Source organism: Pleurodeles waltl, chromosome 8, assembly GCF_031143425.1.
Source record: "Pleurodeles waltl isolate 20211129_DDA chromosome 8, aPleWal1.hap1.20221129, whole genome shotgun sequence".
Classification (NCBI taxonomy): domain Eukaryota; kingdom Metazoa; phylum Chordata; class Amphibia; order Caudata; family Salamandridae; genus Pleurodeles; species Pleurodeles waltl.
This window is the reverse complement of record NC_090447.1, coordinates 315,711,353-315,738,297: the sequence shown is the minus strand read 5'-3', so window position 1 is coordinate 315,738,297 and position 26,945 is coordinate 315,711,353.

Sequence of the window (26,945 nt, the reverse complement as noted above, 5' to 3'; positions counted from 1 at the left end):
AAAACCAAAAACGCCCCACACCCCCAAACCCACCCCAAAACCTAAAACCACCTCACCCTCCACCACTTCCCCAAAACCAAAAACGCCCCACCCCCCCAACCCCACCCCAAAACCTAAAACCCCGTCACCCTCCACCACGTCCCCAAAACCAAAAATGCCCCACCCCGCCATCCCCACCCCAAAACCTAAAACCCCCTGACCCTCCACCCCCTCCCCAAAACCAAAAACACTCCACGCCCCCAAACCCACCCCAAAACCTAAAACCCCCTGACCCCAACCGCCTACCCAAAACCAAAAATGCCCCACCCCCCCAACCCCACCCCAAAACCTAAAACCCCCTAACCCCCCACCCCTCCCCAAAACCTAAAACCCCCACTAACCTAATTAAACCCCTTGTCATCTACATCATCCACCTTCACCAACTCCCTTCTTTGTACCTTAACCACACATATTCATTACTCAATACATACATAGTTAAGTCACAAAATAACATATTCATTGTTAAAAAAAGCATTGTTACACTTTCATTAACCACAACTTCGTAAATAAAAGATCATAATAAAGGATGTTTCCCAAAATGTACTATAACAACTCCACCACATACTTACGTCACAGCAGCTGCTACACAGTAAATAGCACTAAAATTACTATTCCTACTCCACCAAGTACTTACCTCATATCACATTACAAATACTCAAAACATTACAAAATAATCAAAGCAACTTCACTAGATACTTAAATTAACATAAGTGCTACAGAATAATTATTAAATAATATGCTATTACAACTCCACCAACTACTTACCTCATAACAAAAACTAGGAACACAATAGACCCACAAATACAAATCTAAAAGCAAAAATGACTTACCTCAATAAATAACACACAATCACCAAATATAAAAGATAACAAACCACCTACACCAAATACTTACAAATAGAATACATTATATATTAATTAACTTACTAAGTAGTAAACTAAATCCACCACAAATTTAATAATAAAAACTGCAAACTTCTTTTAACCTATTTCTTTTATATTATTTACAGATATTTCACAAATGGCATCGCAAGGAGAAGCAAGTTACATAACCTCAAGAACCGGAAACCAGCTACTAAAGTATGAAGGTTATCTTTATTGCAGAGACAAGGTTGTCAGCCTCAGGAGCCATTGGAGGTGTGTACAATTCTACTCTTCACATTGTAGAGGGAGAGCTGTAACTCTAGAAAACACCGTGGTTAAGACAACAGATCACAACCACTCTGCCTCTGCAATAGAAATTTAAATAAGAGAAAACATACAAAAAATAAAAAACATTGCACACACCTCCAATGACTCCTGTGGACAGGTTATAAGGGAGGTAGTACAAAATATTCCAATACAGATTTACGGTAGCATGCCTTCTGTACCAAACCTTAGGAGAATATTTCAACGAGAAAGACTGGCAAGTAATCCCCAACTTATAACACCACAAACCTATGAAGACATTAACATCCCCCCAGAACTAACAATTACCTTCTCCAAAGAAACTTTCCTCATTCACGACAACGAAAACCCTCAAAAAAGAATACTAATATTCAGCACAACATCCAATTTACTAATCCTACAAAATAGTGAAATTTGGATGATGGATGGAACTTTTAAATCTACAACCCATCCATTCACTCAAATTTACACCATACATGCCACAAAAAAATAACACTACAATCCCCCTAGTGTATGCATTACTGCCTGATAAACATTCCTCTACTTACAGTGAATTTTTATCAACAATCAAAAACAAAACATTAAATAAAACACCTAGAAAAGTAATACTAGATTTCAAATTATCAATGATAAATACAATACTAAAAATATATCCACAAACCCAAATTCAAGGATGCTTTTTCCACTTTTCACAAGCATATTGGCGTAGAATACAAAAATCATCTCTAAGTAGAGAATATTTCTCAGATTGCATACTACAATTTGAATTAAAAAAACTCACAGTATTATGCTTTGTACCACCTACAAAAGTAGATGAGTATTACACCGCAATAACAGAGTCTAACTATTATGCACAAAATGAAGACAAATTAGAACCCTTACTAAATTACTTCGAAGAAACCTGGATTGGACACCTAAACAGATCTGGTCGCAGACGAAAGCCAAGATTTCCAATAGAATGGTGGAACTGCTACCAAACCTGTTTAGAAGGTGGTGCAAAGACTAATAATGCCATAGAAGGATGGCACAACGCCTTCAATAAAGTAATAGGTAAACCCCACCCAAACCTGTATCATTTCATGGAAATTTTGAAAAAGGAACAAAGTTTCCAAGAAATTAGACTTGCTCAATCACTGTCAGGTAGCCTGAATCCACGCACAAGTAAAAAAAGCAAAGAAATGACCGAAAGAATTTTGGCAAAAATACAACAATTTGATACAATAACACCATCAGACTACCTCAACTGTCTAGCATATATTCTACATTACTAACAACAACTAACCTACTGAAAAAAGTACTTGCCAGTTCTAAATAAACCAAACACCATGGCCCGTATTTATACTTTTTGACGCTAAACTGCGCTAACGCAGTTTAGCGTCAAAAAATGTTGCGCCGGCTAACGCCATTCTGAAGCGCCATGCGGGCGCCGTATTTATTGAATGGCGTTAGCCGGCGCAAGCAGACCGGCGCTGCCTGGTGTGCGTGGAAAAAAACCACGTACACCAGGCAGCGCCGGCGTAGGGAAAAATGGCGTTAGGGCGTCTTAAAAATGGTGCAAGTCAGGTTGACGCAAAAAAATCGCCTCCACCCGATTTGCGCCATTTTTAACGACGCCCAGACGCCATTTACATGACTCCTGTCTTAGTAAAGACAGGAGTCATGCCCCCTTGCCCAATGGCCATGCCCAGGGGACTTATGTCCCCTGGGCATGGTCATTGGGCATTGTGGCATGTAGGGGGGCACAAATCAGGCCCCCCTATGCCCAAAAAAATATATAAAAAAAAAAACAAATTTATACTTACCTGAACTTACCTGAATGTCCCTGGGGTGGGTCCCTCCATCCTTGGTTGTCCTCCTGGGGTGGGCAAGGGTGGCAGGGGGGGTCCCTGGGGGCATGGGAGGGCAGCTGTGGGCTCATTTTGAGCCCACAGGTCCCTTAACGCCTGCCCTGACCCAGGCGTTAAAAAGAGGCGCAAATGTGGGTTTTTTGCCCCGACCACTCCCGGGCGTGATTTTTGGCCGGGAGTATAAATACGACACATTTGCGTCGCAGTCATTTTTTTGGACGGGAACGCCTACCTTGCATCTCATTAACGCAAGGAAGGCGTTCACGCCAAAAAATGACGCTCTTTACTCATACTTTGGCGCTAGACGCGTCTAACGCCAAAGTATAAATATGGCGTTAGTTTTGCGCCGAATTTGCGTCGAAAAAAACGACGCAAATTTGGCGCAAACGGAGTATAAATATGCCCCCATGAATTAAATTGTCATTTAAAAAAAAAAATTTACACTAAATTTGCACAACAAAAATTGTTCCTACCTTTGAAGTTTTCATGTCTTTATCCAAACACATGATGCTGAATAAATCTTCTTCATTAATATAGACAGAAGCATCTCATACTGAGAAAAGAAAAAAAAGACATTAATCATCCAAAAACAATTAAAAATATTCATATTAAATGGATGATAAAAAAACCAACTCTATATACAATAATAACAATCAAATAAATAAAATATAATACTTTACCAAACCAGAAATTCGAAAAATATCTAAAAAACATAAAATACCAAATATACTTTTTTTACAAAAAAAAAGTTAAAAATATTTATCACATACTAACCAAAGCCACATCATTAATTAAAACATTAACTATCAAGAAAAAGACATGAAAACAATATAAACGATACTACTAACACAAAAAAATTTTTTATCACAAATAAACTAATTTTTTTTTTCAGAAACTGAACAACTGACTCCCTCAAAAAATCCCAAAACTAAATTTATCAAAAAAATATTAAATTCTTTTCAACTACTACAAAAGCAGTATAATCATTTATAAGATATAACACTGCTAAACAAATTTGTTTACTTTTACGAAACCACTATCGTATACAAAAATATACGAAAAGAAATAATTAAACATAACAAACATAACAAACACCGAAAATCTACTACCTACCTTATAACTACCTCCGACAACTATTTCTGTGATAAAAATACCCGACTACATACTATAAAAAAAATTATAATCCCACTTACCTGAACGAGGTCTCCGCTTCCGTCCTATCTTGACCGCGACGCTCCTCCGACTGATACAGAAGACGTCAAACAACGTAAACATGGAAGAGCACTAAAAATAGAAAACTGACCATTTCACTCATAGACTATAATAGGGAAAATAAGAAAATAACACAAAAAATAGATAAAGAAATATAAATAAATAAGTAAAAAATTTCTATAAATATGTAAATATCAAATAATACTTTAAACATTTTTTTGCATTTTTTAAACTTGCTTATGTTCAAAATAAAAAATATTTTCAAAAAATTAATGGTATTTTTTTTTAAATTAAATTTGCATGAAAAAAAACATTATTGCAAATGCAAAAAAAAATTACACCTAAAAAAAAATACAAAATTCTATATATAATATACAAATAATTATTTAACTAATTAATTTTTAGAAATAATATTAAGACAAATTAATATATATAAAAAATTATACATCCTAAAAAATTATTAAAAAATATAAAGAATATTAACTACATCACATCAAAAAAAAAACACATTAAAAAATAAAAAACATTTTAACAAATTTTAAAAATCACAATTTAAAAAAAAATCTAATAAATATTAAAAATAAAAAAATGTAAAATTATTATATTCCAAAATCTACTATACCAACTACTATACTATTAAAAAATTAAATATAAATTTTTAAACATAACTATTTTTAAACTAATTTATTTTTACACCTTCAATAACAACAAAAAAAAATACAAAACCTAAAAATATAACACAAAAAAATAATTCACCCATAATAAGAAATTATAAACTATCAATACCTGTCCAAATCATAATCCACCAATAAAGCAAATTGCATCCCAAAAAAATTAATGACATAAAAAAAAACTCACACATAGAAAAAAAAACGTAATCATAAAAACAATACCCCAACCATAAACCCTACATCCCTTATATCCCACCCCTAATTCTAAATATACTTTCAATAAAAAAAATAAACAATTAATCAAATACAATAAATAATACCAAACTACTAATATACTGCCAACCCATAACTCCTAGATCCCATATATCCCACCACTAAACCCACAACATAAATGCCAAATTTTAATAAAATACAAGTACTTAAATTAATACCCAAATATTAATACGCTTCCCCACCCATAACCCCTACATCCCATATATCCCACATCAAAAGCCACAACAAAAATTACAAATAAAAAAACATAAGTACTTAAATTAATACCTGAGTATTAATACACTTCCCCACCCATATCCCCTACATCCCACATATCCCGCCCCTAAACCCACAACATAAATTACAACATATAAAAAAACACAAGTACTTAAATTAATACCTGAGTATAAATACACTTCCCTACCCATAACCCCTACAGCCCACATATCCCGCCCCTAAACCCACAACATAAATTACAACATATAAAAAAACACAAGTACTTAAATTAATACCTGAGTATTAATACACTTCCCCACCCATAACCCCTACATCCCACATATCCCGCCCCTAAACCCACAACATAAATTACAACATACAAAAAAACACAAGTACTTAAATTCATACCTGAGTATTAATACACCTCCCCACCCATAACCCCTACATCCCACATATCCCGCCCCTAAACCCACAACATAAATTACAACATATAAAAAAACAAGTACATAAATTAATACCTGAGTATTAATACACTTTGCCACCCATAACCCCTACAGCCCATATATCCCCCCTAAACCCAGAACATAAATTACAAAATATAAAAAAACACAAGTACTTAAATTAATACCTAAGTATTAATAAACTTCCCCACCCATAACCCCATCATCCCATATATCCCGCCCCTAAACCCACAAAATAAATGACAACATATAAAAAAACACAAATACTTAAATTAATACCTGAGTATTAATACACTTCCCCACCCATAACCCCTACATACCACATATCCCGCCCCTAAACCCACAACATAAATTACAACATATAAAAAGACACAAGTACATAAATTAATACCTGAGTATTAATACACTTCCCCACCCATAACCCCTACATCCCATATATCCCACCCCTAAACCCACAACATAAATTACAACATAGAAAAGAACACAAGTACATAAATTAATACCTGAGTATTAAGACACTTCCCCACCCATAACCCCAACATCCCATATATCCCACCCCTAAACCCACAACATAAATTACAACATATAAAAAAATACAAGTACTTAAATTAATACCTGAGTATTAATACACTTCCCCACCCATAACCCCTACATCCCATATATCCCGCCCCTAAACCCACAACATAAATGACAACATATAAAAAAACAAAAGAACTTAAAATAATACCTGAGTATTAATACACTTCCCCACCCATAACCCCTACATACCATATATCCCACCCCTAAACCCACAACATAAATTACAACATAGAAAAGAACACAAGTACTTAAATTAATACCTGAGTATTAAGACACTTCCCCACCCATAACCCCAACATCCCATATATCCCACCCCTAAACCCACAACATAAATTACAACATATAAAAAAACACAAGTACTTAAATTAATACCTAATTATTAATACACTTCCCCACCCATAACCCCTACATCCCATATATCCCGCCCCTAAACCCACAACATAAATTACAACATATAAAAAAACAAAAGAACTTAAAATAATACCTAAGTATTAATACAATACCCCACCCATAAAACCCACAACCCATAGAATCCATTACTTAATCCACACAATATACTTTAAAAAATTGAACATATAATAATTAAACACTAAACAAATAAAAAACAAAACACAAAACTCACCCTAAAATTCATCAAAAAATAATTCACTTACCTTAAAATTCGTTGTTCTGGCATTAGTTGTTAAGGTAAAATCGTTGTTAAACCAGTAGTTGTTCAAAACTTCGTTGTTAAGACCCAGTAGTTCTTCAAGATTCGTTGTTAAAGCAAGTAGTAATTCAAACGTAGTTGTTCAGGTTGTTTCCCAGCTTTCAGTACTTAGTAAGTGCTCCCCACGAAAGAAGAGGAAGTAAAGCCTGCATGCCCTGGCCAAGTAGGAGGCAGCAAATAAGAGTGGCAATAAAGCCAAAGAATGGTAAGCAATGGGCGGATTCCAAACCCTAGGTAGTATACAATATCTCTCTCAAGGGACAGAACATGCACACTGTCTTCGATGAGACTTTAAAAATGACCCACTAGACCATAAAACAGACCCACTAATACTAAAAATTGACCCTCACACTCATCTGCTACACCAGCAAGACCTTGTTGCCCTACAGGCAGGTCCGACCTTATATTTTTATAGAAATTAAACAACGTATACACCTAAGCAAGGGGAGAAGGTAGGTCGGGAAATGAAGCGAAGAGGTAATAAAGAGAAACAAGGAGTATTACAAATTAAAGGAATAGTTAAATTATTCTGGACTGAGGGGGTCAAGAGATCTGGGGCTGGACCACTTAGATTGACCCAGCACAGGCCTACTTTGGAACCAATTCCCAATTATATAGATTTTGGGTTACCACCTGGCCATTGTCTCACTGACGTTGGTAACTTTGTGTCAAAACACTCAGTAAAATCAGGTATTATTCTCCTTGAAAATATAAACATTAAACAGCACATCGAAAAAATCACTTTCAAAGCGATGCGAGCCGTTTGCGACTCGAAAAAATTGCGACCCCATTTTGCGACCCGCAAATAGCAAGTCGCAATTTGCGAGTCGCAAAGCTTATGCAATTGCAACTCGCAAATTGCGACTAGTCGCAAAAAGCCCAGTTTGCATGTCCCATTTACCACTAACTCAGAGCAGGTGGTAACCATAACCAAAGCATAAAAGGAGACCCAGAAAGCATCTGGGTTACTCAAGATGGCGGAGATATACCTGATAGCAGTGAGGAGGAGAGTCCACGCCGCACAGCAGAGGAGGAGGAGGGGCCACAGACAGGAGAAGATATATAGAACAAGGCAGACTCTTTTTCAGCAAACTGAGGATGAGATATACGAAAAATATCAGCCATACTAGAATTAATTGATTTACTGAAACCACAGCTAGAACACCAGACTCTGCGTGGCTGCGCCATCCCTACGCATGTGCAAGTGCTATGCTCACTGCACCTCTTGGCCTCAGGGAGCTATCAGGGGGTCATTGCTGTGGCAGGTGGGGTATCCCAAAGTGCAGTGTCAAGGTTCCTCAGGGCATTCCTAGATGCCTTAGTTACACACATGGCACGCTTCATATACCTACCAAGGAATGAGGCAGAAATAAACAGCACCAAGCTGGACTTTTACAGGATTGCAAACTTTCCCCATGTCATAGGATGTGTAGATGGGACACATATTCAAATATGCCCCCCTGGAAACCTGGAACATATTTTCCGCAACAGAAAGTGTACCCACTCACTGAATATTCAGGTTGTTTGTGACGCCCATTATATCATCACTGACATTGTAGCTAAGTTTCCAGGCAGTACCCATGACTCATACATTTTTAGGCATAGTGGGATACATCAACACCTGGAACGTGGGGAATTTGGAGACAGATACCTCCTAGGTAGAGCTACAGACACCTTGCAGACATACACACAGGTCACTGTGCACACCAATCAGGACTTCCTAACAGTGTACTTTTTGTGCCCAACAGGTGACAGTGCATATGCTCTAAGGCCATGGATTATGACTCCGTTTTTGACACCCAGCAATGAATGTGAGAGGCGATACAACAATGCACATAGGAGGACCAGGAACATCATAGAGCGCACCTTTGGACTCCTGAAAGCAAGATTCCGATGCCTCCACCGCAGTGGAGGTGCCCTCCAGTATACCCCCATTACAGCATTCAAAATTGTGGTTGCATGCGCCATCCTCCACAACATAACCACCCGACGTGGGCTACCTCTCAACCCTGCAGACCCAGATCCTGATGATGAAGAGCAAGAACAACCACATCGCCATTATGGGGATCGGAGTATAGCTAATCAAGGCAGACTGAGACGGGAACACATCGCAAACCAATACTTTGGAAGGTACGTGTCAACTCCAACCATACTCACCTATTGACCAAAAACACCATTTGTTAAGTGGAACAAATAAACTATTTAATTAGTGCAGAAATTGAACTATATACAAGTAATGATTGTCCATTGGCATGAAAATGCAAACCAGGCATGTGGCACATTGACGTCATGTGCCACTTCAACAGGACCAGGGTTATCTCTATGACCTTCTGCCCCTCCTGCCAGCCTGGCTGGTCCCTGGTGCTTCTGCTGTGCTCTGCCTGGTACTCCTGAGCACCCTACTGTCAGTGGCAGAGACACTGCTCACTGTAGAGCCTTCCTCACTGTCCTGGGGTGTTTCCCCTGTGCCCCTAGACAGATGCCGTGCCTGCATCAAGTCAATGACGTGGGTGAGACGTCCCAGGCCCCTAGCTACATCCCCAGCGAAATGGCCCATTTCCACCTGCAGCCCAACTGTCCTCCTCGACAGGCCTGTGGTGTTCATAGCCAGCCTGCCGATGGATGTGGCCATCCTGTCTAATCTGTGCAGGAGCTGACGGTCCCTGCGCCGCCCACCCTCGGCCTGGGCCAGTAGTCCTCCCGCCAGTTCCCTCATGGCTAGGGCAAGGTCCCCAGTGTTTGTGCATATCATGTCCATCCTGGAGTTCAGTTGCTGCATGCTGGCCTCGTTATTGCGCACGAAGCGGTGCAGCACACCACTAATCCTCCCTAAAATTCTATTTTGTAGGCACTGACCATGGAGCAGCTGTGCCTCACTGGTGCTGGGAGGTTGTTGGCCGGACTGCAGCCCTGATGTCCTGGACCTGCGTCGCCTGCGCAGCGGTGGCTGCCCTGTGTGTTCCACTGTCTCACTCCTGCCTGTTGCTGGCGCAGCCTCTTGGGATACAGTTGCAGCAGGTGTGGATACTGCAGGGATGATGTTGGCCGTGCAGGTGGGAGTGCTGGCGGGTCCTGAGGTGTCCTCATGGGGCTGGCTGATTTGAGTAGTGGTGGTGTCTTGTGGGAGACCTGTGGGACATGGGGAACAGACTGTCAGTGTCTACTATCTGTTGCACACTTCCTAATAAAAATTTGCCTATGAACTGCCTACTTGACTACATTTCCCATAATGCATCATTCTGGTGTTTGCTACCCTGAAATGGAGCTATCTTGGTTGAGCATGCCCCTGTGTACATGGTGGGTGGGGGTATGGCATTGATAGGGGTACAGGCATGTCACATGGTACTCACCGGTTGATGTGCTGGGCTCTGAGGTGTCCAGGTCCCCAAATCCGGATACTGCCTCCTGCTCCAGGGTTTCCTCCACCCTTTCTTCCAGGGGTGTGGGTGGTGGCACTGACGATGGTCCCCCTCCTGTGCCTCTCATCTCTCATCGTCTGTCAGCACCTCCAGCTCCCTCTCTGAGAACTTCAGCTTTCTCTTCCTTGGAGTTCCTTCCATGGCAGCTGCTGTTTCTCCTGTGTGCAGTTCAGCAGTTATAAAAGGGTGTGGTCCTCCCTCCTCCCAGGGGTATTAGTAAACTTCCTGGCTGTGATGTCATCATCATGTGCCAGGAAGTGTTTCCAGAGTGTTCTGGAGTGGTTTCTGGAGTGTTCTGCAGCACCTGTAATCAATTTACATGCAACTCGAAATATGCGACACCCACTCGCAAATTGCGAGTTCGTTTTTTGCACGGTCGCAAAAAGCGACCTCGCAATCGGCAGACTCGCACACTGCGTTGCGACTCCGGGTGCGAGTCGCTATTTCGGCACTGTTGTTTTGCCTGCATTTCGATTTGCGACCCGCATTTTGCGAGTCGCAATTTTTTTTTTTCCTACATCTGGCCCAAAGAAAGGCAAAACCTAATGTCTTGAGGGCATGCGCCGAAGAAGATAGAAGGCAACGAAGAAAGAAGACAGAAGACCGCATGCGGTAAAGAAGAAAGAAGTCAGCAAAGAAAGAAGACAGAAGACGGCACTAGGCAAAGAAGAAAGAAGACAGAGAAGAAAGAAGACAGAAAACAGCATGCAGTAGACAGTGAGGAAAGGAGCCAGCATGTGGTAAAGAAGACAGCAAAGAAAGAAGTCAGAAAACGGCATGCAGTAAAGAAGACAGAAGATGGCATGTGGTAAAGAAGACAACGAAGAAAGAAGACAGAAGACGGCATGGGGAAAGAAGACAACGAACAAAGAAGATAAGTGCACGTGCAGGCACAACCTAAAAAGGGAGCACATAGCTGAGAGGTGGGGCCTGGATGAGCAAGCTGCTTTGCAGACAGGCAGTAGAATGGATTCTGTTGGATGGCAGTTACTGAGCAGACAGTGCTGTCAGAAGAAGAGAAAAAAAGTTTTGATCTATTTGGAATTGTGGATACATGGAAGCAAGTCCTATTAACGGAAGAAAAACATTCCGCAGTTCTGTGTACGGAAAGAGAAGACTCATCTTTAGGTCAGGTCCCTAACTGAATTAGAGGAAAGATGGCCGTAGGTTCAGTGTCGGGAAGCAGAGTTGCAGATCTGTGCAGCAAAATAAAGAAAGTAACTCGTAAATTTCTATTTTTTATTTAAAACTCTCTTCATTTCCAGTTTTCCTTCTATTTCACTTGGTTTTCTCGTCACTTCCTCTGTTTCCTTTCCTTGTGGGTATGTTTTAATTATTAACATATTGTTTTCCTTTGTGTAATTTTCCTTGTATCCAGGTCCTCCTTCTTCCAGTTTGTCTCTTATTTTCCTTGACTTTGGGCCAGATGTAGGAAGGTTCCCTTTTGCAAGTTGCAAAGTGCGAGTCCCAGCGACTCGAAATTTGCAACTCGCAAAAGGAAATGCAGAAAGGTGTCTCAGACACCTTCTGCGACTCGCTATGGGGTCGCAAAGACCCACCTCATAAATATTTATGAGGTGGGTCGCAGTTTGCGACCCCATAGCGAGTCTAGGCACTCACGGGGATGGTGGCCTGCTGGAGACAGCAGACCACCATGTCCGTGACTGCTTTTAAATAAAGCAGTTTTTTTTTCTCTTTGCAGCCCGTTTTCCTTAAAGGAAAACGAGCTGCAAATAGAAAAAATACCGAAACGTTTTTGTTTCGGTTTTTTTCAGAGTAGGCAGTGGTCCATAGGACCACTGCATGCTCTGGAAAAATATTTTTGTGAGCATTCACAAAGGGGAAGGGGTCCCATGGGGACACCTTCCCTTTTGCGAATGAGTTACCATCCACTTCAAGTGGATGGTAACTGCGAGTTGATTTGCAACCGCTTTCGTGGTCACAAATCAACTCTACATTGTGATGTGGTCGCTAATAGGAAGGGAACACCCCTTCCTATTTGCGAGTCGGAATCACATTTTGCGAGTCGGTACTGACTCGCAAAATGTGATTCTGCATCGCGTAAGGGCTTTTGCGCCTCGCAAATGGCGTTTTTCGCCATTTGCGAGTCGCAAAAGCCTCCCTACATCTGGCCCTTAGTTCCTTATGAGCATATACATCCCCCCAGCACGTCCTTTTTTCAGGTCTTTCTACTGGAAGCTTTATCTATTAGAAAGATTCAGTTCTTCAAAAAAGAACAATAATAAGTGCATAGATCCCATGGATTTTGGGTCATCCCACATCAGACATTTATTTTCATGTGTTTTCATGGTCTGCCGTTGCTTGATCGGGCTATCCATCAAAGCCCCACCACTTCGTGGATGGTTACATTGTACATTGGTGTTCCTATTATGTTGTGCTGACAGGGCATCAAGTGCTCCTTTTGTTACATTGCAGATAAACATAATAAGACTATGGACGGAGTGCTGAAACTTTTCAAACACTCACCCACCGTAACAGATCTGGGTTAAATCCATTTTTATTTTGCTCACCATGCCCACCTGAGTGTGGACCAAGCCCTATGCAAATAAGTCTTGGCCCTGTTCCCCATGGGAACAGTCCAGCCCGAAAAGCCAGGCCAGATCCTCCCTGGACCATAAACAAGCATCCTCGGACCGGTTTGGGGGTTTCAGCCCTCATCAGCCAAGCTAGCTTGAATCAAGTGGTACAGTGAGCAAGGGACCCACATTTGGGCATACCCTGGCCACTGAGGGCGTACATAGCAACACAACAAAATGATGGACGGAGTGCTTAAACTTTTCAAACACTCACCCCCAGTCACAGATCTGGGTTAAATCCATTGTTCTTTTGCTCCCCAATTTGGACCCTGCCATAAGCAAATCAGTCTTGACCCTGTTCCCCAGGGGAACAGTCCAGCCCAAACTGCCAGGCCAGGGCCACCCTTACTCAGTGTGACACGTCCTCCTCGCTCCAGTTTTCTTCCCTCCAAGCTCCAGAGTGGGCCCTATTGAACTCCATGCTGCGCTCATGCTGTTAACCAGCATGCAAGAAGTGCCCGGATAGGAGGTGGGCCGCTCACGGTGCTCCCTAGGTAATGGAGTCATCTGCTTGCTCTCAACCCATATGTCTAAGAAAACTGGGTTGAGAGGTTTAAAGAGCGCATGTCTGGCTGGCCATCACCAGACAGCTTGTCTAAGAGACATGCGCACTTTTAAACAAGTGCACAGGCAGCCCACAACTCCCCCCTGCCACTGCCACTCAGCTGGCCTATCCCGGTTCCGACACTCGGTTCGGGACGGGTGATGAAAAATCAAAAGTTAATAAATTAACTTTAGTACCATTTTATTTTTCATCTTTGGACAGTGTATGAGGGCACCTTGTGAGTTGGGTGACGCTCCTCCGTTCTCATGCGAGCCACCCCTGTGATTTATGCTTTTTTAAGTAAAAAGTATGCACTGCTTGGACACTTTAGACTATCATTAACAAACAGTGCTCTTTACTCATTGCCCTTGTGTTTTAATTTATATTGTTTTGCTGTCATGAGAAAAAGTTAATGTTGACTTTTTTTGTTCACAAATTAAAGACATGCATCAATATAGGCTTTCTTCAAGATACATAAAAGCACTGGACCTTTGTCAATCATGTCTACTATGCAATATCCTGCTGAGTATGCCTTTTAAGTTAATCTCTTACAGCACAAACTTCATCTATTGACTCCTTTACAAAATACTCTTCTTTGCGAGTGTTATTTAACTCTAAAAATGTCGCCTGTTCAGCAAAGGGTTCCCATTTCCAGGTTTCATACTGAATCCCAAGATGTTGCTTCATTTTGGGATTTTACTTCGAGGACAGCTTGGGTTATCCCACATAGCGGTCCTCTTCATGAGTGGTCGGAAGTAATCATCGTTATTTCCTCATCCTGCAATTACCATTACCCGGGAGTCCTTGTAATTCCAGGATGGAGAACAATAGGGACAGCAAGTTATTTGGGAAAAGTAAGCAGGAAATTGTGTTCCTCTGCCGATTTCTTCGTTTTTCACCTGTACTTCATATGAGTATTTACAATGCTTTCGATAGGCAATATTTCCTTGGAAACTCTACACCTTACAATTATAATGGACCAGTAGATCCTGCTACCATTGGAATTAACAGTCCATTCCTAATGAGAGCTATAAATTCTCAAATCTTAAATCTTACCACACATGTTGGTAAACACAATGTTGAAAATATTAGTTTTGCCAATGATTGGTGCTCTTTCCTTCATTCGTCCTTATTCCTTTTTCCTGTTTTTCTTATCCTCCCTATGTATCCTAATTGTTATTTTTTTTTATTTCTGATTCAAACGTTTTATTCTTCGGGGTCCTTCAGCAGTAAAATGTCCTTACTACTAGTTTTGGAAGTTCCACCAGTTGCTGCAAGGTTCTATTCAAGGTACACCAAGTGAAAAAAATGAATGGCTTTGTATATGAGGCAGGCCAGCTTAAAGGAAATGAAAGTATGCAGGGAAAAGCAGTGAAGCACAAGGGAGACTGAAGTACATAAAAAAATATGCGTGGAAATGTTGATACTGAGTGCCATATTCCCAGGGGAATGAGGTCAGTGGGTGTGGGTGGGCCTGGTCAAAGAAGCAGCTAAAAAAGAACAAATATTATTTTTCTATTATGTTGTTTTTTTACCTGGTGGATTTGCATATAAAATATCAAATACACCTTACATAAAAAAATAAAAAAAGAATGCAAGTTTAACTAAAACAACAGTAAATGCACTCTTTTAAGCTATGAAACCTCAATTGGTTAACGCAATCACAGCAAGGGTGTGTGTGGGACTATAAGGTCCTTTGCCTGTGACATATAGCACTGTGAATATGTAAGTCAATATTTTAAAAATGCATCACACACAGTGTAAGATAGGAAAATAGAAGGTGATCTAGTGTTTAACATGAAACAAATGCTTTCAAAATATATTTGTAAAATGATTTAGTGTTCAGATAAAACAAGAGCTTTCAAAATCTATATTTTAGTAGTACCTTATCAGTAGGTACAAAGGGCTAGATGTATGACCCTCAGTGTTTTCGACTTGCAATTTGCAAATTTTTGCAACTTGCCAATTGTAAGTTGCAAATACTGATGTACAACAGTGGCTGAGACACTGCTTGCGATTGCCAAATGGGTCGCAAAGGACCTGCCTCATTAATATTCATGAGGCAGGTCACGTTTTGCTACCTGTTGGGAATGGCCGGGAGTCACAGGGATAGTGGCCTGCTGGGATCAGCAGACCACCATGTCTGGGACTGCTTTTTAAATAAAGCAGTTTTTTATGCAGCCCTTTTCCTCAAAGGAAAGTGGGATGCATTTAAATAATAAAAATGAAAAGATTTCTTTTCATTTTTTTACAGTGGGCAGTGGTCCATGGGATCACTACCTGCTCTGAAAAATTGTGGGTGCACCCCATTCACAAAGGGGAAGGGGTCCCTTCCGGACCTCTTCCATTGGAGAATGGGTTACTGCCTACTTCAAGGAGTCAGTAAAGTATGAATGTTTTTCTACTGTATTCCTGGTTGAAAAACATTCATACATACCAGTGTGATTTGCGGTTAGGAAGGGATGCCTTTACACGCCCCTTGCTAATACTGAATTGCAAAATCAAAATGTGAGTCGGTGTAAAGTTACCCACTCACATTTTGTCTTTGGTACATTCCAAAACGCATTTGCATTGTACATCTGGCCTCTAGTGCAATAACTGTCCATAAAAATGACACACTCCAGAACTCGGAATATAACACCATTTCATTAGCTCTACAAAAAATAATCTTTGTCACCATGAAGCCTCAAGTGACTGCAGTAATTAAGGGCCAGATGTATCATCACGGCCCATTGTGATTCGGTAATAGCAATTTTTAAGAAATCGCTATTACCGACTCGCAAAGGGCCATGTATCACATTTGCGATTCTGTAATAGCGATTTCTTAAAAATAGCAAATGCTATTACTGAATCGCAAGTTGCGATACCGGCCCCATTCGCAGCGATGGGCATGTTGGCCCATAGCTGCAAATGTTTTGCATTTCCAAAATTGCGATTTCTGAACCAGAAATCGCAATTTTGGAAATGCAAAAGGCCAGGGTGCTGGGGGCCAAAAGGCCCCCTCTGCTGCACCCCAAAATAATTTTTTGCAACATGTAAGGTATACACATGCCAAAAGGGCATGTGTGCTTTACATGTTCAATTTAAAAATGCAGTTTAACTGCATTTTTTAATTTTGCACCAGGTTACCACCTGGTTGCATATCATGGTATTTTTCATGTGCAAAATGCCATTCTGTGAAAAATCGCAATTTGCAATTTTTTGCAACATCTCCTTGCGACCTGGATTTTGCGAATCGCAAATTGCGATTTGCAAAATCCAGGTCGCAACGCAAGAAAACGCAATTTTAGCGATTTCAACTTTGTGGTCTGCGAATGCCTTTCATGCATTGCAGACCACTATTTTGCACTCGCAAACGGCAGAATTTACCGATTCGCACTGTTTGCGAGTGTAAAATATTTTCATACATCTGGCCCTAAATCCTTTACTTGCCTTAAACTGTAATCAATTGCACACATTTACATTTATTTCTGGTAGCCTGTTTCCTCTTTAGCTCACTGTTCCTCATTTAACCTCACAGTGCAGGACTGCAGGTATTGTTGGTGCTGAATGCACAGTGGCAGCAGGGCCCAGGAGTGTTAAGGGAAACTACACCACAATTATGACTGTTTTACTGTCCTTTCTTGCTTGCAATAGGGCCCAGTGCAACCTTTTCATTAACAGTGTTGCACTGAGCCTAAAAGTAATGGCCCAAGGGAGATGAAAATAAAAGCAGAAGAGACACCTTAGATTGGGCGTCATGGAGATGGTGGGGATGGTTAATGTGGCAAGATGGTGTTAGCGCATCTGGCCTTATTTGGTCATTTATCATTAGTTTATAAGGGGATGCGTTAGAGGTTCGGTCGACCTCAAATCTAAGAATTTATGAAACCTTCTTTCACATGTCGATGATTGGCTCCTCTTCTCCTGTTCCCGTCGTTGGGCTCCTCAGGTAACAAATTTGTATCAGCTTATACTCCAGTCAGTGCATCCATTGCCCGTTCCTGGTAAACCTCACCTTTACACACACTAAGTTATACAAAGTATTCTAGCAAGTAGTTCTCATGGGAAAGGATCCTAGCTACTAGCATTCGGTCAATGCAATGGAAAATTACAATTTAATTCTCTAAGCATCTTTTTTCATAAGACTCACTTTTAGGGAGGATTATGAGCTACAGAAAAAGCACCCCTGAATTGATGTTATAAGCCCCACTCCTTGCATTAAGAGCCGTCCCTCCCACTACATGAATCCTTACTATAAAGTTGTGGAGCGGGGGCCATGGCTTCAAAATATTTTGTTTAGTTGTACTCAGACCAAAGAAAGTTGAAAGACATCTGGTTTAGAGTCTGAATTGAGTTTATGGGCCTGCTGTAATTGTATTACGTAAACTCACAGCTATGGAGCATGAGCATCCCAGTAACCATTCTGACAGTCTGTTTAGTCCCAGTCCGGCTGAGGAGAAACACTAAACGCACCATATGCTGTGCTGCAGCACATAGGTGTTGGAAGTAAGGGTGTGGAGCAGAGCAGTTTAGACTACATCTTTTAAATGTCATGATTGCGCAAACGGGTATTTATATTTGACACTAATTTTATTGTGTGCCTTAGTGATATTAATGTGTGTGAAACATATAAAGGTATTAATAAAATGTAACCACTAACAAAATGAAAACTTTATAAACATGCGCAATAATGTTCATTTAAATTGCTTTCATGTATCCATTATTCATGAATTCATGTTTTACATTTAAACTTAAGTTGGATTTGTTGAAGAAGCATACTATTTCTTGTTCAAGTTTGCATTTAATATGAAAAGTTGAATATGTGCGTGTATACCCATGTATTTAAAATGTACATTTCTTGTTTAGTTAAAGTTAGCACAACTAAAGGTCTTAATTCTGGGATACATTTTTGTTTTGTTAGTGTGTTCTTTCTTTGAAGGTGTGTTTCAAGGCTTCAGCAGCTAGAGAAAAGGTGGATAGCTTTGTGTATTAGTTTTGCTGATAATAAGGCCTCAGAAGGGAAATCTTAGCAAGAGATGTCAATACCTAGAATGATTTCATGTTAGGAGAGAGAACAGCAGTTTCTTTATGGCACACCTATTTCCAATTCTCAGCTTCTGTATTGCAGTGGCTTTTATTGTTTGTATCTTAGTTTATTGAGACAGGACCAATTGTGGTATTTCAGCTTGCCCGCTGTAATCCTGTATCTTTTTAATATTGTCATGACCTGAATATATATTGGAATGATCATTGATTGGAAATAATTACCTTCCGTAACTAATTCCTGGTCCTTATTGTGGGGCTAAACAGGCTTCATGAAATTCAGAATGTTTTATTATTATGAGGTCCCTTTGTGTCTCAAACAACCTAAAAAGATCCATCAGATGAGAGGTTGTAAAAGCACGCTCCTGCACGCTCTCAGGTGCGTGAGCGGCGTGCTGCAGCACCCCCAGAATTACTATGCTGGAGCTCAGAAGGTGAATGAACAATAAAGTTGACTTTAAATTCTGTTTCTAACTTATCACATTTTCTGTGAGTTCAAAGACAGATGTGAAATGTCAGGCTATGCCTTCTGACACATTATAACATTAACTTATTCTTTTAACATTGTTATTTATTTTTCTTTCTCTGACTGCAGTGAGATGATTATTTAAAGTGAACTGTTACACAATCTTGCTGGGGTGTGGGGAGTTTAAACGAAAAAGATGTAGGATGTTAGTTTTTTTTTAACACACACAAAGTAAATACCTGTAAAAGAACTGTACAAATATATCAGCAATTAGCAAAGCATACATGACCCACATTTTTCTTGCAATTATGAAGTGTGATGAGCAAAGATTTTAATAGAATTAAAAGAAATCTAGACACTTTACTTGGTGATTGCCAAATGATAAACATTCATACAAAAACGATTTTATCATGTCATCCTTTGTGCACTACATAGTTTTATCAGTAAAACTGCATGTCTATTCAAATTTATTGTCTATTTCAGTGACAAATGTGCTGCCTGTAAATGACTGCACTACACCATGATTCAGTAGTATACTGCAACAGTGTGCTTCAAAATGTGCCACCCGCCACAAACTCAAACCCTTATTTATACTTTTTTAGCGCCGCATTTGCACCGTTTTTTTACGCAAAAGCGGCGCAAACTAACAAAATACAATTGGCCCATATTTATACTTTTTGACGCAAAACTGCGCCAACGCAGTTTTGCGTCAAAAAAATTAGCGCCGGCTAACGCCATTCTGAAGCGCCATGCGGGCGCCGTATTTATTGAATGACGTTAGCCGGCGTTAGCTGCCGGCGCTGTCTGGTGTGCGTTAAAAAAAACGACGTACACCAGGCAGCGCCGGCGTAGGGGGAAAATGGCGTATGGGCGTCCAGAAATGGTGCAAGTCAGGCTGAGGCAAAAAAATCGCCTCAACCCGATTTGCGCCATTTTTTTTTACGACGCCCATCCCCCATTGAAATGACTCCTGTCTTAGCAAAGACAGGAGTCATGCCCCCTTGCCCAATGGCCATGCCCAGGGGACTTCTGTCCCCTGGGCATGGTCATTGGGCATAGTGGCATGTAGGGGGGCACAAATCAGGCCCCCCATGCCACAAAAAAAAATAAAAAAAATACCTACCTGGACTTACCTTAATGTCCCTGGGGTGGGTCCCTCCATCCTTGGGTGTCCTCCTGGGGTGGGCAAGGGTGGCAGGGGGTGTCCCTGGGGGCAGGGGAGGGCACCTCTAGGCTCATTCTGAGCCCACAGGTCCCTTAACGCCTGCCCTGACCCAGGCGCTAAAATCCGGCGCAAATGCGGGTTTTTTAGACCCGCCCACTCCCGGGCGTCATTTTTGCCCGGGAGTATAAATCCGACGCAATAGCATCGGAGTCATTTTTTAAGACGGGAACGCCTACCTTGCATATCATTAACGCAAGGAAGGTGTTCACGCCAAAAAATGACGCTAACTCCATGAACTTTGGCGCTAGACGCGTCTAACGGCAAAGTATAAATATGGAGTTAGTTTTGCGTCGAATTTGCGTCGAAAAAAACGACGCAAATTCGGCGCAAACGGAGTATAAATGTGCCCCAATTGTATTTTGCAAGTTTGCGCCGTTTTAGCGTAAAAAAATGACGCAAATGCGGCGCTAAGAAGTCAGTCTCCTGCTGAATGGGCGTGGCTCATTTGCTGCACTTTGTGTGAGGTTCAGATTTTCACAATCCCTTTAACTTCAGTGATGTATCATTAACGGCAGCACCCCCACTCTGAACATTGTTCCAGCACGCTGAGCTCTTGGAGAGGAGGGTCAGAAGTTGAGGAAAGAAACCAAATAATGTGTCACTGCGTAAGAAGATACCCTCCTGCAAGTAGAAATAGCTCACTGATTATTTTTTCAAGTTTTAAATTATCATTAACTGTCAGCTCTAAGCCACATAATAGGTTTCGTACATTTTCGAAACTAAAACGGTTAATAAATGATTGCCTGATTTCCTGATGCTTGCTGAGGAGGACTATGTGGACGTGCTGGAAACGTTCTGAGGCGTGTGCTGGCCCGTGCTGCTTCCGTAATGTTTTTCAGGAGGTAAGATAGGTGTGATTATGATACTGAAACGTATTGGTGTGGTAGAAAAAATATCATGGTGTTCCGAATGTGCGATGTGTACTACATACTCCACAATCTAAGTAGGAGAGTGAAGTTTATTGTCAGCAGCGGGTGATAACACAGACGCCATTTGAGGGTAAGAGGGACTGCAAGACAGGTGGCCCCTTTTACATCAATGGGATGCATGTGAAATATTGAAAGGAAGAGTTGTGAGGTATGGAGTTCTTCTACTGCTTCTCCACGCGCCCTTGAGAGCTCTAAGAGCCCTGATGGGCACACTGGAATTTTCCTGATGGTTTACAAGCAAGGGGGCTGCTTTCATAGCAGGATGGCAACCATGACCCAACCATGCCTCTATTCTAGGGATTGTATTCTGCAAAGTAGGGCTGGCTTGATCATTTTTGCTGGTGCTTAATTTGGTTTTCAGTCTGGCCCTGTTGATGTGGGGAGGGTCATGACCACAAGCCCTACATAGTGGCAGACTATCCTTTAAAGCTACGAGGCTCAGGGCTAATGTTTGTGGTCCACAGCATGAAAGCGTTTGGGGCTGGTCCTATGCTGGGTCTGGGCAGCAGCACTGCAGGTTTCCACATTCTTCCTTATTAGCACCTCTTAACGGTAAGCAAATTTCTAAAACTGTGTTTAACTCTTCCTTTCCAGTCTCCCCTGTGTACAGATAGAAGTCGCCCAAAGATGTTTCTACAATCGGTATGTGCACAGCATGCAGGGCCGCCAGTGACATCCTACCTGAGGTTCTCCAGACTCTGTAGAAGACCTATTTGCATGATAACCTGATCTGTTGTAGAGCTTGGATGGGTGACTGAGACAGTGATTTTGTGTGTTTTGGAAGGGCATAAGATACAGGTGTGTGACAAACGAGATGATGCAGACTATGTGTGATGCACCTTGTGAAAAGGAGATTTGATGTGAAGCAGGGTGCATGTCAGAGATGCGAGAGCGACATGCACAGATAATAGCATGTAGTGAGGGATAATGTGTGAAAGTTGTTAGATTAAGATTTACGGGTGGAATCGAGAGGGGCCAATAGCACATAAAAGTGACAGTGATTACTAGTGACGCCTTTTTAGAGCAATTTGCCCATGCACAATATACTTAAATGAGCAAATTGACTTTTTATGAGTGTAAAGCCCTGCGTGTTATTAAAACAAGCATTTGCAATCCAATGGGTCTCGCATTTACTCGATTTAGAGCTATTGGCTTTCTAAAGTCCTAACCGGAATTTTATTGCCAGATAAAATGAAAATAAAAAGTAATACAGTTGAATGAGCATTGCTGCCTCATGAAACTCCCCTCCCAGAAGTAATTCAAAGGCACAGAGTTTTAGTTTGTGAGAGCATTAATAATGAATAGGAATAGCACTTTAGCTCCCAGAAAGTGTGACAGTTGTGTCTAGGCACCATGCTCATGGTTAAAACCACACAGAGAGGACTGATGTTTTTTATGAAAATGTAATTGTTTCATTTTTTTCAATATTCACCATCTTCATACAACACTTATAGCACTTGTTGCAAAGTCCACAGGGAAAATGGTTACTCATTGTGAAGATATATGCAGCTGTTCATGTGTAGAACCATCGCAGGCCTGACCCTCACATTTTGTATAGCTGAAAACTAGCTAGGAGTTAACTGAACTTTCCGGTACCAGGTTCTTTATGTGAGCTACATTCCGGTTTTGAAAATTTCCTTCCATCTAATAGCGCAGTTTGTTTATATAGTTAGTGAAATTAGTCTGACTCCAGGAAGTATTATTCAGCCAGATGTGTGTTTTGGAGTTGTTTGGTGGAATTACGAGTTATGAGCAGAATCTCCCTGTAGGAAACCAAGGATTCTAAAATATCTCCCCCAGAATAGGTTTAAAATCCATTACCTGAAATACTGGGTATAGTTCTGCATGTTTATCCCCCTTCTGAGATAAATTATAGGTCCAAATCTGAAAACATTTATCACCTGGTGGGAGGAGGTGGTAAATGTTGGGGGCTTTTTATTTTGAACATGGGAGAGAGAATGGTGGTTGGAGTGCCAGAAGTAAACAGGATTCTTTTTACTTTAGCTGTGTGTGTGTGGAGGGAGGGAGGAGGCCCACAGGATAAAGTTCTGCATTAGTAGGATTTCCTGCTGATGTAATTACATCCAGGAGTTGGGGTGATAGCCCAACAGTCAATATATGAATTTTACAGCTTACCACTCTCTCTCTCTGGAATGAAGGCTACGATATGTCTGATATACTGTGTTAGGTTAGCACACTAGACACAAGAACTCAAGGACAAAAGGAATTGAGTTCAATCAGTGATATTTTGGAAAATGCAGGTATAGCAAACAAACTTAAAAAAATCAGTATATACAAATATCTACATTATGTACAGAAGGCCGTACACTACTGTCCCTTGTAAATGTCCATGGACCAGTGGGCCCAAACATCATGGGCGAAGCCCACATTTGACTCCTGCCTCAAAACAAAGAGAACACTGTACGGGCATCAGGTCGAAAAAACACAGGCACCTCAGGGGGAAGGGGAGGGGGGCACCTCAGCCGGAAGATGGTACTACACCACTGCTCCTCGAGGGGGCAACATGCCCACAGCGATGTCCTGGGGAGTGCAAAGCCACAGTCTCTCAAGTCTCTCAAGTGGGTGGTTTGCCCACTGCTTGGTCCTGGGGAGAGCAAAGCCACAGTCTCTCAAGTCTCCCAAGTGGGTTGTTTGCCCACTGCTTGGTCCTGGGGAGTGCAAGGCCACAGTCTCTCAAGTCTCTCAAGTGGGTGGTTTGCCCACTGTTTGGTCCTGGGGAGTGCAAGGCCATAGTCTCTCAAGTCTCTCAAGTGGGTGGTTTGCCCACTGGGCGGTCCTGGGGAGTGCAAAGCCACAGTCTCTCAAGTGGGTGGTTTGCCCACTGCTTGGTCCTGGAGAGTGTAAGGCCACAGTCTCTCAAGTGGATGGCTTCTCCACTGGTTCTGGAGGGGGCTTTGTGCCCAGTGTGCTTCATCCTGCCAATAATTGGGTGAGTGGATGCATTTCTCCACTGGTTCTGGAGGGGGCTTTGTGCTCAGTGTGCTTTATCCTGCCAAGGATTGGGTGAGTGGATTCCTTTCTCCACTGGTTCTGGAGGGGGCTTTGTGCCCAGTGTGCTTCATCCTGCCAAGGATTGGATGAGTGGATGCCTTTCTCCGCTCGTTCTGGAGGGGGCTTTGTGCCCAGTGTGCTTCATCCTGCCAAGGACTGGATGAGTGGATGCCTTTCTCCGCTGGTTCTGGAGGAGGCTTTGTGCCCAGTGTGCTTCAACTTGCCAAGGATTGGGTGAGTGGATGCATCTCTCCACTGGTCTGGAGGGGGCCTTGTGCCCAGTGATGCTGCACCTGAGGTGTGGCAGTTCCCATTCCCTCACCTGGGTGTCTGAGGCACGAGATGTGCAGGGAACAGGTAGCATGATACTCCATGGAGGCAGAGCCACACTCCATCCTGCTGCGACTTAGGCTGCAAACTGCTAGTAGTGCCAGTGCTGGTGGTGGTGCCTCATGTGGTGTGTGCAGGGTCCAGGACGTCTTCTCCAGCCTCGGACGGCTGCCCACTGGGGATGCTGCTGATGTCCGATGTAGTGGCACCGGCTGGGCACGTGGTGGTGCATATGGCGGTGAAGGTGCCGGTGCTGCCCGTGGTGCAGGTGTCTGTAGTAGTGGAGGGAGACACCAGGCCGTCTCCAGCAGCCTCGGACGGCTGACCACTGGGGAGGATGCTGGTGACTGTTGATGTGGCAGCGGCGGTGCAGGGGGTGGTGCGGATGGCGGGGCGGTGGCGATGCAGGTGGCGGTGCAGGTGGCGGTGGTTGCGGCGGTGCTTACCGTGGTACAGGTTACTGGCCTGTCAGGAGAAATGGTGGTCACCAGTCCCTCACCAGGAGGCTCTGTGCCCTGAGAGGACTTGCCCTTGCTTTTTTGTCCCTTCTCCACCTTGGTAGTCGCTGCTGGGACCTTGGCACTGTCCTCTTTGGTTTTGGATGAGGCCTTGCTGGGTGGGTGGTGCGCCTCTTCCCTGCTGCATGCCGGCCCCTTCTTAACCTTGGCAGGTGGCAGAATTGGGTGGTCCTTAGCATCAGTAGGTGGCACAATGGCAGCCCTGACGGGTGCCCCCTTCGATCCTCACGGACTTGCAGGGACCACAGCGGACGCCGAGTTTGTGGCTGAGGTATTGGCCTGGGATCTAGACATCCTGGCCCTAGGGGAAGGACGTGGGGGAGGTGTAGGGAATACGTCAACATTAGCGAGGAAAAGTTTTTTGACACACTGGGATGGGAAGATGGAGGGGTTGTGGGAGTGGAGGAAGAAGTAGTGTTTGTAGGAGGTGTATGTGTGCTGAGTTTGGGTAAAGGTGCATGGGCTGGAGGCTGTTGTGAGGTGGATGGCTATTGAGTGGGTGTGTGCCTGTGTTTGTGTACTTTGGGAGGAGGGCTCACAGACACACTGGGAGAGGACACAGGGGACGTATGCATGGTTGTGGGGGTGGTGATTGCTTGTGAGGGGTGTGTTGCGATGGGTGTGCTGGTGATGGAGGCAGTGGCTGATGATGTAGTGCATGCAGGTGTGAGTGGAGACGTCACTGGGAGGGAGGTGGACGAAGTGGAAGAGGGGGACACAGTGGAGGAAGTGGATGTTGGTATGTGTGCATGGGTATGGTGCTTGTGTGAGTGTCTGTGTGATGATGTGTGGTGCTTTTGTTTTCCTGAGCCACTTTTGTGTGTTGATGTGTGTGCATGCTGGTCTAAATGTGTGCTTGGGATAGGCTGAGGTAGAGGGGATTGGGTCTGGGTAGTGGAAGTTGGAGGGGGGAGGCTGGACACAGGGACAATGGCTGCCATCAGTGCTGAGGCCAGAGCCTGAAATGCTGTCTGTTGGGCCGCCACGCCACAATGAATGCCCTCCAAGTATTCATTTGTTTGTTGCAAATGCCTCTCAACACCCTGGATGGCATTCAGAATGGCTGACTGCCCAACAGTGACGGATCTCAGGAGGTCAATAGCCTCCTCACTGAGGGCAGCAGGGCTGACTGGGGCAGGGCCTGAGGTGCCTGGGGCGAAGGAGATGCCCACCCTCCTGGGTGAGCGGGCACAGGAAACACGCTGAGGGGCTGCTGGGAGGGCAGTGCTGGTAGGGGGTGGCAGCTGTACCTGTTGTTGGGGTGGGCACAGAGGTGTCCGTCACCGCCAGGGAGCTTCCATCAGAGGAGAAGTCGCTGTCACTGGTATCCTGTCCTGTCCCCGTCGTGGAGCTCCCTGTGCTCTCCGTCGCACTGGTGCCTTCACCCTCAGTGGATTCACCCTCATGGGCCACGTGGGATGCAGCTCCCTCCATTGCCGGTGCCTCTGCTCCTCAGCCAGATGATGCTAATGCGCACAAGGACAGGGTGACGAAACAAGAAGGGGGGATAGACAGAGGATACACATGGTCAATGCCAGCAACACCACTACCATTGGCGTACACAAGACACACTGAGCTGCCCTATGCACTAGGCCATGACCAACCAGCCCATGGGGTACAATGCCTAACGCCAGCACCTGCACACCTGACACCCACAGGACCCTGCCCAGTAGTAGTTGGCCACTTGTACCATTGGGGTACGGGTGCTTCAATGCCTGCAAACAAGAG